The sequence below is a fragment of the Lissotriton helveticus genome, chromosome 3_1 (assembly GCF_964261635.1).
Source record: "Lissotriton helveticus chromosome 3_1, aLisHel1.1, whole genome shotgun sequence".
NCBI classification, from domain to species: domain Eukaryota; kingdom Metazoa; phylum Chordata; class Amphibia; order Caudata; family Salamandridae; genus Lissotriton; species Lissotriton helveticus.
Genome location: NC_136061.1, coordinates 1782861584 through 1782875301, shown reverse-complemented (window position 1 = coordinate 1782875301; position 13718 = coordinate 1782861584).

The following is a 13718-nucleotide window of genomic DNA, read 5'->3' as shown; positions in this document are numbered from 1 at the left end:
ACTACAAACAGGTATACAGCCGGGAGTCGGACCGTCCAGAGGAAGTCTCGGTAGCCCTCCTGGCGGACATCCGAATGCCTTGCCTATCGGAGGAAGACCGAGAAGCCCTTGAGAGCCCGCTCGAATTCACTGAGCTACAACGCGCAATTAGCGACCTCCGCCCTTGCAAGGCCCTGGGGCCCAACGGCCTCCCAATAGAGCTCTATAAATTACAGCCAGATGCCCTCAGCAAACACCTAAAACCTATGTTCGAGGAAAGTAAAGAGAGGGGTCTCTTGCCACGGGACCAGCGCTTAGCAACGATAGTGGCAATACCTAAGGAGGGAAAACCCAGAGAGTCATGCGCTTCTTATAGACCGATCTCACTGCTTAACGCGGAGCCAAACATTTTGCCCAAAACATTGGCAAATCGTCTTCAGCCGGTCCTGTCCACCCTGGTCCATTCGGACCAATCAGGGTACATGCCCCGCCGCAACACAGCGCTTAACATTCGCCGTCTTAACAGGGTGCTAGGGCAGCGACACAGGCTGCAAGAGGATACGGTGGTGGTCTCCTTTGATGCCACCATGGCATTTGACACCTTGGAGTGGCCCTACATGATCGCGGTACTTCGTAAATTGGGCTTCGGCCCGAATTTTATATCTTAGGTGCGTCTCCTCTACACCGAACCGCTGGCCCAGGTGGTGGTAAATGGTAAGGCGTCCGAAGTCTACACCCTCGAGAGAGGGACTAGACAGGGCTGCCCTCTCTCTCCCCTCCTGTTCGCGCTCTCCCTTGAACCGCTCACGGCCTGGATAAGGCAGGATGTTTACCTTAAAGGTATAGCCTGGACAGAAGGATGGGAGGACAAGATCTCCCTATACGCCGACGATATCCTTCTGTACCTCTCCAGACCACGTAGATCTATCACGGCGGCGCTCCACATTTTCGCGAGCTTCGGACGAAACTCCGGATTTCGGATAAATTGGAGCAAATCCTACCTTTACGTGCTACATGGAGACCCCCCGACACTCCCAGCCACTTGTCCTATAGCAGTGGCAAAAGACGGCTTCCAATATCTAGGGGTCTTCATCTCCACAGACAAGACTCTGCTGTACGAACATAATCTATTGCCACCCCTAAGACGGCTCCAACGAGATGCCAAATCCTGGCAGCAACTTCCATTGTCATTGTTGGGCCGGGCGGCCCTATTTAAGATGGTGGCGCTGCCGAGGTTTCTCTACGCGTTGCAGCACTACCCTGACCTAGTCCCCAACTCATCTCTTGCAGCAGTCGAAACGGCGCAGCGGGACCTCCTTTGGGCAGGGGCGCCTAGAATCGCACTACGCAAACTCACACTGGGGTGGTACGATGGTGGAATCGCCCTCCCTGATATCCGCAAATATTACTGGGCCGCCCACCTATCGGCAATCAACCAAGGGACATATAGTGACGGGAACGACCCCGGGTACGGGATGGACAGATGGCTACTACTTGGGGGGAACTATGAGATTGCACTCTATTCCAAACCAGGTAAACATCAACTCACGGGACCGACGCAACACTCAGTACAAATATGGCACATTGCCCAGAAGTAAGAAACTAGGGTGGTCAGATGTCCTCACTATGTCAACTCCGCTATGGGCCTCCGAGAAACTTGGCACCCTGGGGCGCACCAAGGGGTTCCGTAGCTGGGACTTGATAGGGATCTCACAAATCAGAGACCTCTGGGGGCCACGGGGAGTCCACACGTTCACCCACCTGCAAGAAACGTACGACCTAGCCCATACTGAACACTTCAGATACCTGCAAGTGCGTCACTCCCTACAGGCGAACATTCCACCAGGCACCAACCCACCTCAGGCCTCCCCACTGGAAGACAGATTGCTAGACGGGCACATCGCGTCTGGTTACCGAGGCAATTGCTTCCTTATTGGCCAATCGTTAACCAATGAAAACAGAGAAATAGCAAAGAATAACTCCCCATATTTGCCGGCTTAGACTGGGCGTCTTTCTAGAAATAAGTTTATTTCTATTAGAAGGAGTAGGTGACAGACTGATAATGTGTCCCTAATTAACACTGGCGCACTTATCAGATGGCGTACTTATCAGAAAACGTATGGCATCAAAACAAAGAATACGCGAAGCCCCATCGCGTTTGGTTACCGAGGCAATAGCATTCTCATTGGCCAACCTCTAACCAATGGGAACAGAGAATAGGCAAGGAACAACGCGGGAGAAAAACCATGACATAAGGAGTACATGCGTCTCGTTGTCCCGACAACCTAACTGTGATAGGTTAACACATAACCAATTAAGTGCCCCGTAGGAGAATGACCAATCCACACAGCCCTCATAAAAAGGTAGCCCGAATGCGAACGGAAACACAACGCATTCGACCACGACGCGAAGAGCGGGAGAAGCTGTGTCGAGGAGCAGGGAGGCCGAATCAACTTAGAAAGGTATGACTGCACTCATGGTGCCGACGTGTGTCTTGATACTGAATGGCCCCCGTAAGGAGCATATAGAAATAAGAATACACACATATCAAACATCCCTATTGTCCAAGCGCTTGACTATAGGAATAATAAAAGAGAGGGTGAACATAGAAAACACCTCTATTGCTCAATATTTCTGACTAAGTTAGCGAATTTTTATCAAGAGCCAGTAAAACCATTACTAATCTACAATGGTATCTGGATTCTAAATCTAAATTTGTTTCTGTAAGGATGGTTCATCAGTCCAATTTTGATTAAAACGCACCGTTAACAAATACCTGAGATAAAAATAAAAAAGATATATACCTCAGGCATCACTAAGTACCACTACACATGAACAATTTAACTAATTACAACACCATAGTATAGAGCAGCTAATGCCTAACATCAGGAACAGTCTTAATATATACTTGTGCAAAATTCACTTTTAGTGCACGGTGACAAAAAGAAAAAGCGGAATACAATAACAACTCGCAAGACTGCCTGGGTACCTCCAGAGAAAGGTGCAGCCTACTACAGCGGTGTGCAACTATACAAATTGGTGAGTTTTAGGGTGCATAAATAAACATTCACAAAGTGATAGCATTCCCTATAAAAACTCTCTACTTACCTACCAAAACAATTTTATCTGTTAAAGAAATTCTACCTCTAAGAAAATAACGGTGGCTCCCTCGCACAGTGTGGAAGGCCTTTTCATCCAAAATAAGGTAGAGTGAACCACCACCTTTTACTAATCGAGATACATTACTAATGACATCAGAGAATGACACTCATTATTTGCACCCAATAGGCAACCCACCCCAGAATGAATCTGATTGAACGCCAACAGATCGTATAAGACTGGAGGCAAAAAATTCCTTGATTTGATACGGAAATAGCACTTCCAACTGATATTGAAATAAGTGGAACCTAACAGAAAAATCATGAAATTCTAAGGTAAGGAGTACGAATTGGAACACTTAAATAAATGCGTTCCTCCTCAAAAGATCAAACTATACTAACACAAAGGATAGTTTAGGAAATTGTATATACGAGTCCTAATTATTGATCGTTAATTCCCTATTACAGTCGTATTTGACTGTCCTCTGCGAATGAGGTGGCGGGAGGGTCCGCAGTGTGGATTTGGACAAACAATCGTGAATACCATTTAGGATGGCAACCCACAGAAGTGCATAAATATCTAAGCCTCTCTGACCCCAAGAAACTTGCTGTAAACCATGATAACAGAATGTCGTTAAGTTAAAATGCTCTAATGAACAATCTCAGGGTGTCTTTTTAGTTATAGAATAATATAAAAAAAAGAAAAATGTTTCTCAATGTTTTTTAACTGTGTAAAAAGTATAAAACCAACAAACAGTGGGTAACTGCATGTCTTTTTAATATAACTTTCTAGAATCGGTCCTGAAGAAGGTGTTTTATAAAAGAAACCGAAACGCTGCGTCGACCTGAATCTTCGATTCTTGATGTTATGTACCTCAAATGTTTTTATGTGTTTAATCTTATGTGTATAACTTTTGGGCTTACTGTTTTATTATTGTTTTTAACATTATGACATGCCTTAACGTGTATTATGAAAATAAATTTGTATTTTTTCTACCAGAATCTATTTCACTGTGTGTTGGTATTAGCATATAAGAGTGTCACCCTCTATACATTTAAATTTTTTTATTCATTTATTGTTTTGTATGTTTCTAAGAGTGCCTCATGGTTTCTATGGTTTATTTATCAGTCTAAGATACCTTGTGTGCAAGAAGCCCCTTAAATATCAGAGGAGGTTGGCTGCCAAATCCATACCGGACCTTCCTTAAATCCCATAGATGCAGCATTGTCCCATTGGATAACAGGCCCTGTCGTCCTGTAAACGCGGGACACCCCAGATTTTCTACAGTCAATCCCCCTGGTCCCTTACAACTACTCGAAGGGGGCCTCCTTAATCACTTTTTCTCACATCCCAGAACACGCCATCTCCCACATATACAAAAAATTAATCAACAACCCCCCTGACACGCTCCTTCCCTTGAAAGAAAAATGGGTCGCTGATGGGCTAGAGATTGACGAGGAAGAATGGTCATGTGCTCTCGCCTCCCCTAGGGAGGTAGCGATCTCGGCCCAATTAAGGTTAATCCAGCTGAAACTCCTTCACAGAGTTTATATCTCGTGTACCAGGCTACAAGTGATGGGGAAAGGAGGAGAGGGGCTTTGTAGAAGGGGATTTGGAGGGACAGGCACCTTCTTCCACATACTATGGGAGTGTCCGAAAGTGCAGAGATACTGGAGACGGGTGGTGCAATGTATGCGGGAGGTGTGGGAAGTAGAGATCTGCCTAGAGGCGAAGAGATGTCTCCTGAACATTTGGGAGCCCACTTACCTGTCTTCAAAAGGGAAAATCTGGGTGACGCTTGGGCAAATGGTGGCAAAGAGAAACATTGCGAGATTGTGGGGTGCCCCAAATCCACCGAAACTGATAGACTGGCAAAGTGACATGGATTGGTGCATGCTGCAAGAAAAGACTGTATATACGGCAAGAGGATGCCCCCGCAAATGGGGAGAAATCTGGTCAAGGTGGAACGAATTCAGGGGAAACATATGCGAGCCTCCCCGTGTCCCGCAGAACGGCCCCGAAGGCATAGACTAAACTGTATTCCTGTGGCGATAACCGCGAGAAATGTATAAACTATTGATGTATTACTGGTGCTATTTGATTCGAGGCTGATGTAACTTACTGACCATGTTTGTTTCTTTACTTAACAATAAAAAGAATTTAAAAAAATTTAAAAAAAGCCAGGAACACTCCATTGTCTTCAACGGAGAGCTCAACATTCCAAAGTTCTAATACATATTGGAATTGAAGTTTCATTTATATAGCTCTTTCTACCCCTGATGAGGTGTTGAAAAGGGACTCTCTTATTTCAAACAAGTTAACATATTGATCACTGAGACAGGTCTTGGACTACTTTAGGGGACAATACATGCATACTGATTCTTATTGAAAAAACTTGATGAGAATAACTTGAAGAAGACAAAGAGTAGTGAGAGTGTAGGGCGTAGAAAGTTCAATAGTAATGGTTGGGAGACTGGAAGATCCAGATGGGCTAAAGATCGCGGACAGTCATAGAGAAAAGAAGTAAGAGAGGAGATGGAAACACAGGAAACAGAAGACACTAGTCAGAGCACAAGGGAAGGGATAGCAGTAAGAAGTACAGAGGTAAAAAAAGATGGATAATCTAAAAAGGAGGGGTAACATTTTAAGTTTCTTGAGAAGCAGGTCTGTTATTTAGTGCAAGCAAAATAGAGCAAAAAAGTTGGCGTGACGGTAAGGTAGAAATAGGGAACAATAAATCCTTAAGAAAGTAGTTCTGAGTGTAATGAGAAAGACAATAATTGAGGATTCAAAATGAATTTACAGGAAAGCAAATTAAATGTTCAGAAGAAGATGAAACTGATGTGCTTTGAATTTCTTGTACTGGAAATAAACCAAGTCCTTAGTACATTGGGCCCGTATTATAAAAAGGGTGTTCTTTCATGAACTGCAGTGCACCTTTAACTGGGTTGGCACAGGTCAGTGCACATTATCGCAATGAATGCTCTGTCTCCTGTGGAGCCACTAACTAGCAACTGCCCTAGGGAGTGTTGCACTAATGAAAGGCAGCATGGTTGCTTGAAGCAGTTGATCCATCTTTCAGCCTTCAGGCTATTGCAGTACGGGACTGTATTTTGCCTTTCAGGATGATGGCTGCTGGAGTCAATAGGGCCCACACTATTCCCTTCCAAGGAGTGCCCTCCAGGTGCGCAAGTACTGTCAGGGGAGTAGCTTCATCAGGGTGTTACACTCCCTCCAATGAATGTATTTTCAGGTAAATAGTTGGGTACAGGTGGTATCAGTCAGGTATGGTGAGGTATAGTAGCAGGACAAATTGTTATGGTATACAATCACCACACAATGTTATTCCAAATTGTACCACAGTGCTCACTCTTCGGGTAAACTGTTTCAGAAAAATCCAGAATTGACAAAATGCAAAACACAAAGGTAGAGGAGCACAGTAACTAAATGTAATACTTATATTTGTCAAAAGCTGTTATCTTATGTGGCAAAGATAAATTCAAGAAGGCAAAATAAAGATTTATTTTATAAAAAAGAAAAAAAAAAGAGTAGTGTTTTTAAGTCACCTTGGTATACCACAGAACTTAGAAATCTTAGAAAAACGTGCAAAAAGTTAGAACGCTCGTGGAGGAAAGATTGCCTATAGATTGGCTATTAGGACTTATAAATCATCTCTCAAAAGAACCCAGGCGGCCTTTTTTGAGGAGAAAATTAAAACATCCTCCAATTCAACCAGGGAAACTTTTCAAATAGTGAAAGAGTTCCTTAAGGTACCTAACCCCCCGAGTTTGCAGGAGGTTTCAGGAGCAAGATGCAACCAATTAGCGGTCTTCTTTGAAACCAAAATTCAAAATATATTAAAAACTGTACCACACAGTGATCAAGCTCCCGATCCTGATGATTATTATGCCCCTACATCTGGCCCCTGTCTGGATTCCTTTGCTTTAATATCTAGAGAAGATTTCTGTAAAACTCTGACCTTCATGAAAAGTGGATCCCCTTCTGACCCTGCGCCTATGCATATCCTTAAGCGGGTCTCAGCCACCATTTCCCCCCTAGCAACCGATCTATTAAATGCCTCTTTTACCCAGGGTATTGTTCCCCCCAGCTGGAAGCAGGCCATGGTAAAACCCCTCCTAAAAAACCAGAGCTGGATCCATCTGAGCTGGCCAATTTCCATCCAATATCGCTTTTACATGGTGTCAGTAAGATTGCGGAGAAAATAGTCAATCAGCAGCTTTCTTCCTTTTTGGAAAGTAACAAGCTTCTACGCAATTCCCAAACGGGCTTCCCCCCAGACCAGGGCACTGACTCCGCCCTGATAGCGGTGGCTGAAGAGGCAAGGTGCATCTTGGATTCGGGAGGATCGGCTGTTGTGATCCTCCTGGATCTAAGTGCAGCCTTTGACACGGTGGACCATAGAACCTTAATTCAGCGCCTTATCAGGCTGGGAGTGTCGGGCACGGCTTTGCTTTGGTTCACATCTTTTTTTGAGTGATCGAACCTTTCAGGTCTGGGAAGGAAACGCACACTCTAAATTAACCCCCCTCCATTGTGGGGTCCCTCAGGGCTCTTCATTGAGCCCTACTCTGTTCAACGTATATATGGCCCCACTGGAGGACGTGGTCACTCCCTTTGGGATTAAAGTAGTCACCTACGCAGACGACACCCAACTAGTCGTCTCGCTATCCCAAGGGGAGAAGTGTTCTGAAAATCTTTTTGCCTGCCTCTCGGAAATACACTCCTGGATGACTAGATCATCGGTCAAATTGAACGGAGCCAAGACAGACCTCATGCTCTTGGGCCATCAGTTAACATCCTTACCCAATTCCATCTGGCCTGCCTGCCTGGAGGATCTTCCCGCCCCAAAGAATAAAATTAAAAGTCTGGGGGTTTGGTTTGAGCGGGACCTTTCTTTCAGGACTCAAGCGAAAAAAATAGCTGGCGTTTGCTATGGCCTTCTTCGCTCTGCCCGTAAGATTCTCCCCCTTCTGCCATTTCATTCTAGGAAACTGCTAATCCAGGGTTTAATATTGTCAAGACTGGATTATAGTAATGCCCTGTTTTTGGCGGCACCTGAAGCAACCATTAGCACCCTACAACGTGTTCAGAATTCAGCAGCCATGCTGCTTACTGGTGGCTCAGTCCGATCCTCAGCCAGACCCGCACTTAGATCCCTTCACTGGCTGCCAATACGTGAGAGGATAAAATGTAAGTCTCTATGCATCACCCACAAGTCTCTACAGGGTAAGGGACCCCCTATTCTTAGGAGACTGGTCTGCCCCTACAAGGCCACCCGGGCCCTCCGCTCTGACCTTGGAAATTTGGCCAAGGTCCCCAGAGTGAGGAAGGCTCGTTCTGGGGGTCGTCAATTCTCTGTGAATGCAGCATCACTGTGGAATGCCCTTCCTGTTGGGATTCGAACAGAACCCAGCTACCTGAAGTTTCGAAAGCTCCTAAAAACATTCCTCTTTCCCCAGGATTCCTAATCAACTGTAGCCCCCCACCCCCCTTAGTTGGTTCCTTGTTCTACAGCACTGGGATGCTTTCGGGCAGCCATGCACTTTACAAATGTAATTTAATTTAATTTCATTCATTCATTCACCCCTCACCCTGATCTCGTTCTGTGGATGCAAGCAGCAGTGGCTCATCCAATAGGGTGGAGGAGCATTGCCCCCCCCCCCCGCTGCAAGCACATCAGGTACCCACAGAATAATAAAATGTTTATTATCATTTTACTATTCTCTGTACCGCCTGCCATGCTACCTCAATCGTTATAGTGGGGGCAGGCAGACAGATTCCTGCTTATTGCAGAATGACTGTTCAGCTCTCATGACAGATTGGCCGGCTGTCTACAGCTGGGAAATCTGTCATTCGCACTTCAAAGTCAGCAATCCCTGAGCTGTATAACAGCTGAGGGATTGCAGGTACAGGCCCCCAGTCTCAAAATGAGCACTGGTTTAGCCTGCTCCAACCAATACTGGGCGTTACTGTAAGGGTAGACCCAATTAGTGTCCCTGGGACCTGGGTGTATATCAGTACACTATGGGAGTGGTCCCAGTACATGAATTATTTAGACAAAGAGCACAACAGTCAACAAAATCCAAAACATATCAAACTAGGGTAATAAATAAATAAAGTTCACTGTTTTTAATCACAATGAACACGTAATTGAATCAGAACATTACATTAGGATGAATACGTGCCCCAAAAGGGGGAGGAAAGGGAAGGGATGTAAGGGAGGGTGCAAGTGATTGTAGTGCACATGAATAGGTGTAGGACAAAGGTAAAGTGAAGATCTTGTGATCCTCATCAAAAAAACTAATACACGGTTTCACTCAGAGCCACAATGCAAACACAATTCTCATGACTTTAAATAGCCATGCTTGAAACATTTGTACTTTATATACTGCTGGTGTTCAAGCTGGCAAGTTGAAAAGATGTCGACTCTTCGACCCCACGATGATATAGGTATCTGAAGGACCTCACGGGGGATGTTCCTCAGGACACGGAGGAGATGAGGGGGTGGGGGCAACTAGGAAATTAAAGAAAAGCGAATGCTTAATAATATAAACACGGGGAAACGAATGTAAAAACTCAAGCAGACAACTGAGTTTACAGTGAAAGAGATTCACGGCGGGGTAATCTAGGGACTTCGGCGCGTGGGCTTCAAAATGCTGAGAACTGAAGTGGCATGAGCAACCTGAAGCAGACAAATAATGAAAAATTTCAATAGGGTCATGCTGGAAATCGAGTTAAACTAGCGGGTATGTTAGTTTGGGGAACAATGAAAGAACCCACTTACTATAGAGGGACAATTATTTGCCTGTCCCTTTAAAACATCAATAAAGAGGCCACCGTGGTTGGCCTGTCCAACCGTTTGAATCTAGATGCAAACAATCTCCCTCGTGTGTGTCAAAAAATAAATAAAACGCAGCCGGCAACAAAGTGGTTTGTCCTGGCCGGTATTACCTGAAGGCGAAACCAAAGGTCGTCCGGTTGGGATTGGAGCAGTTCTATGGATTTAAAAACCAGAGTTACAAGAGGCCCTGCTCGGCGGCCACCAAATACAGTAGAACAAAGTAGAGACTAGCATGTCTGTAGGGCGGGCTGGTGTGTTATAGCCTCTTACCGAGATACGCCGTGCCGCACATCGTCCAGGAAGAAGGGAACCGGAGGAAGGTTGAGATAGCTCTCTTATGCGCACGGTGGCTCCGGTAGTGCACGTAGTTGCACGTCGGTAAAAGGTAAAACGTGACCCGTGGAACGTATGGTAAATGAAGAAAGACTGGCACCAGAAAGGGGATAAATGCCAATTATTCCGGGCAATCGATGGTTGCAAATAAGAGGCCAATATTGAAAAAACAAGGCCGGAAATGCCAATTATGAATATCCGCAAATAAATTGCTGTCAAACAGTGTGGTGGAGGAAAACCTCAGTCATGTGGGGGCTCGAAAAGGGCGACACTATGTACACAAAGGTGATTGTAAATAATCAATGGTGCGTGAGCTACCCAAATTCGGGTGTGACCTCGTAATCCAAAAATGCCAGATGGCGGCAAGGACGTAGTGTGTGTGTTGTCCGTCTACCCCCTCAGTGTGAGATGAAAATTATAACATTGGTTGCTCCACAAATAACTCTCATACACGAGGGTAAATATTGTGTAGGGGCCAAAACATTAGTGTCAACATGTGTTGGCTGACAAATACCTCTCGCACAGGAGGGTAAAGATGTCAATCTACAGGTTGTGACAAGTACTTCACGCACAGGTGGGTAAAGATGTCACGTGAATTGCGGCCGGTGCGGCGCAGCCTGCGTTACCCCAAAAGGTGCAATGACCAAGCCTGACACGTACCTCTCATACAGGAGGGTAAGGTATCAGGGGGCGTACTTGAAATAACATAGTATTACCATAGATCATAGCTGACCCGTACCTCTCACGCAGGAGGGTAAAGTGTCAGTGGGAAGCACGGCATGGACAACCAGAGATGTGTTATTGTATACTGGTCATAGACAGATCATTCAGATGAAAGGGTTGCTAATTGTGCATGACTGCTATTGACTTCGTTCAGACCATTATGTATGGAGTCCAGAAGGGACATCCACTTGCATTCTCTGGTGTTCAGAATCAGGCCCATGTTGTCTCCTCTCGGTCCCAGGGTCGTCTTCTCCAGCACCAACCACTGGAAATCCTCAGGGCCATAGTTCGCTCGTTTAAAATGCTCCACTAGGGGCGCTCCTGGCACTTCACAGCATATGGATTGAGATAGCACACGCCTACTGACCGCATCTAAAGTGTCCAAGAATGGGTGGGAGGTTCCACAGAGAGTGTAGAGTCGGAGTGTCTGGAGAGTCTAAAAATGAACGGACAGTGTGATCTTTGATACTCTTTGCCTTTTTGTACGAGTGCATTGGTAGTGACTCCTGTTGTATGTCATCGGATATCAGGCCCTAAACAATTCAACTACAGACAGCACCAGATCCAACTGAAGTCGTACACCAACTGCGACACCAGCAATGTCATCTATGGGATCTTGTGCCCTTGTGGCCTAATTTACATTGGTCAGACCCAGCAGAAAATCAAAGTCATGATACTACAACATTGCAGTCGCATCTGCTGTGAAGTGCCAGGAGTGCCCCTAGTGGAGTATTTTAAAATTGCGAACCATGACCCTGAGGATTTCTAGTGTCTGGTGCTGGTGAAGACGACCCTGGGAACGAGAGGAGGCAACATAGGCCTGATTCTGAACACCAGAGAATGCAAGTGGATGCTCCTTCAAGTACGCCCCCTGATACCTTACCCTCCTATGTGAGAGGTACGTGTCAGGCTTGGCCATTGCACCTTTTGGGGTAACGCTGGCTGCGCCGCCCCGGCCGCAATTCACGTGACATCTTTATCCACCTGTGCACGAGGTACTTGTCACAACCTGTAGATTGACATCTTTACCCTCCTGTGCGAGAGGTATTTGTCAGCCAACACATGTTGACACTAATGTTTTGGCTCCTACAGATCTTTACCCTCGTGTATGAGAGTTATTTGTGGAGCAGCCATTGTTGTCATTTATTGATTCAATCCATCTCACACTGACGGGGTAGACGGACAGCACACACACTATGTCCTTGCCGCCGTCTTGCATTTTTCGATTACGAGTTCACACCCCATTTGGGTAGCTCACGCCCCATTGATTATTTACAATCACCTTTGTGTACATAGAGTCTCCCTTTTCGAACCCCACATGACTGAGGTTTTCCACCACCACACCGTTTGACAGCAATTTATTTGCGGATATTCATAATTGGCATCCCCGGCCTTGTATTTTTCAAAGTGGACTCTTATTGGCAACCATTGATTGCCCGGAATATTTGGCATTTATCCCCTTTCTGGTGCCAGTCTTTCTTCATTTACCATACATTCCACAGGTCACGGTGACCTCTTTATTAATGTTTTGAAGGGACACGCAAATAATGTTCCCTCTATAGTAAGTGGGTTCTTTCATTGTTCCCCAGACATACCCGCTAGTTTAACGCAGTTTCCAGCATGACTCTATTGTCATTTTTCATTATTTGTCTGCTTCAGGTTGCTCATGCCACTTCCGTTCCCAGCATTTTGAAGCCCACGTGCCCAAGTCCCATTGATTACCCCGCCATGAGTCTCTTTCACTGTAAACTCAGTCCTCTGCTTGAGACTTTAAATTTGTTTTCCCTGTGTTTATATTATTAAGCCTTCACTTTTCTTTAATTTCCTCGGTGCCCCCCACCTCCTAATCTCCTCCCTGTCCTGAGGAAGATCCCCCACCGAAAGGTCCTTCAGAAAACTATATGATTGTGGGGTCGAAATTTCGACATCTTTTCAACTTGCCAGCTTGCACACCAGCAATTTATAAAGTACAAATGTTTCAAGCATGGCTATCTAAATTCATTACATTTGTGTTTGCAATGTGGCTCTGAGAGAAGCTGTGTATTGTTTTTTTTTTATAAGGATCACGAGATCTGCACTTTACCTTTGTCCTACACCTATCCATTTGCACAACAATCACTTGAACCCTCCCTCTCATCCTTTCCCTTATTTCCACCCCCCCCCCCTTTTGGGGCTCGTATTCATCCTAATGTAAGGTTCTGATTCAATTATGTGTTCATTGTGATTGAAAACAGTGAACTTTATTTATTTATTGCCTTGGTTTGATATGTTTTTGGATTTTGTTGAATGTTGTGCTCTTTGCCTAAACAATTTGTGTACTGGGGTCACTCCTAACCAATACTGGAGCATCTGATTGGTTGGGTTTATAAACAGGAAGTTAACCAACTTCCTTCCTGCTTGTCATCCTTGTCGTCGTCAGGAGAGTGGAGTGGAGAAAGGCAACATATTAGTGAGTTTAAGGCATGCTGTGCCATACTGATTTTCAGAGCTGATAGCCGACTCTGGATGGAAGGATGTGTGATGTGTGTAGGAGTCCTGTGTTGCTGAAGTCTCTGGAAGTTTGGTGGAAGGAGAAGTGACTGTTCAGGTTGGTAGGGCCTGAGTTGAATGTGTATGTGAGTGTGTTTTTGTATAAAGAGTCAATGTAGTTCCCTGAGATGTTCAATGATGTGAGTTCTGTGTGGGAGTTTGTGAATAGGTCTGGGTGTTGAGTTCTGGATGA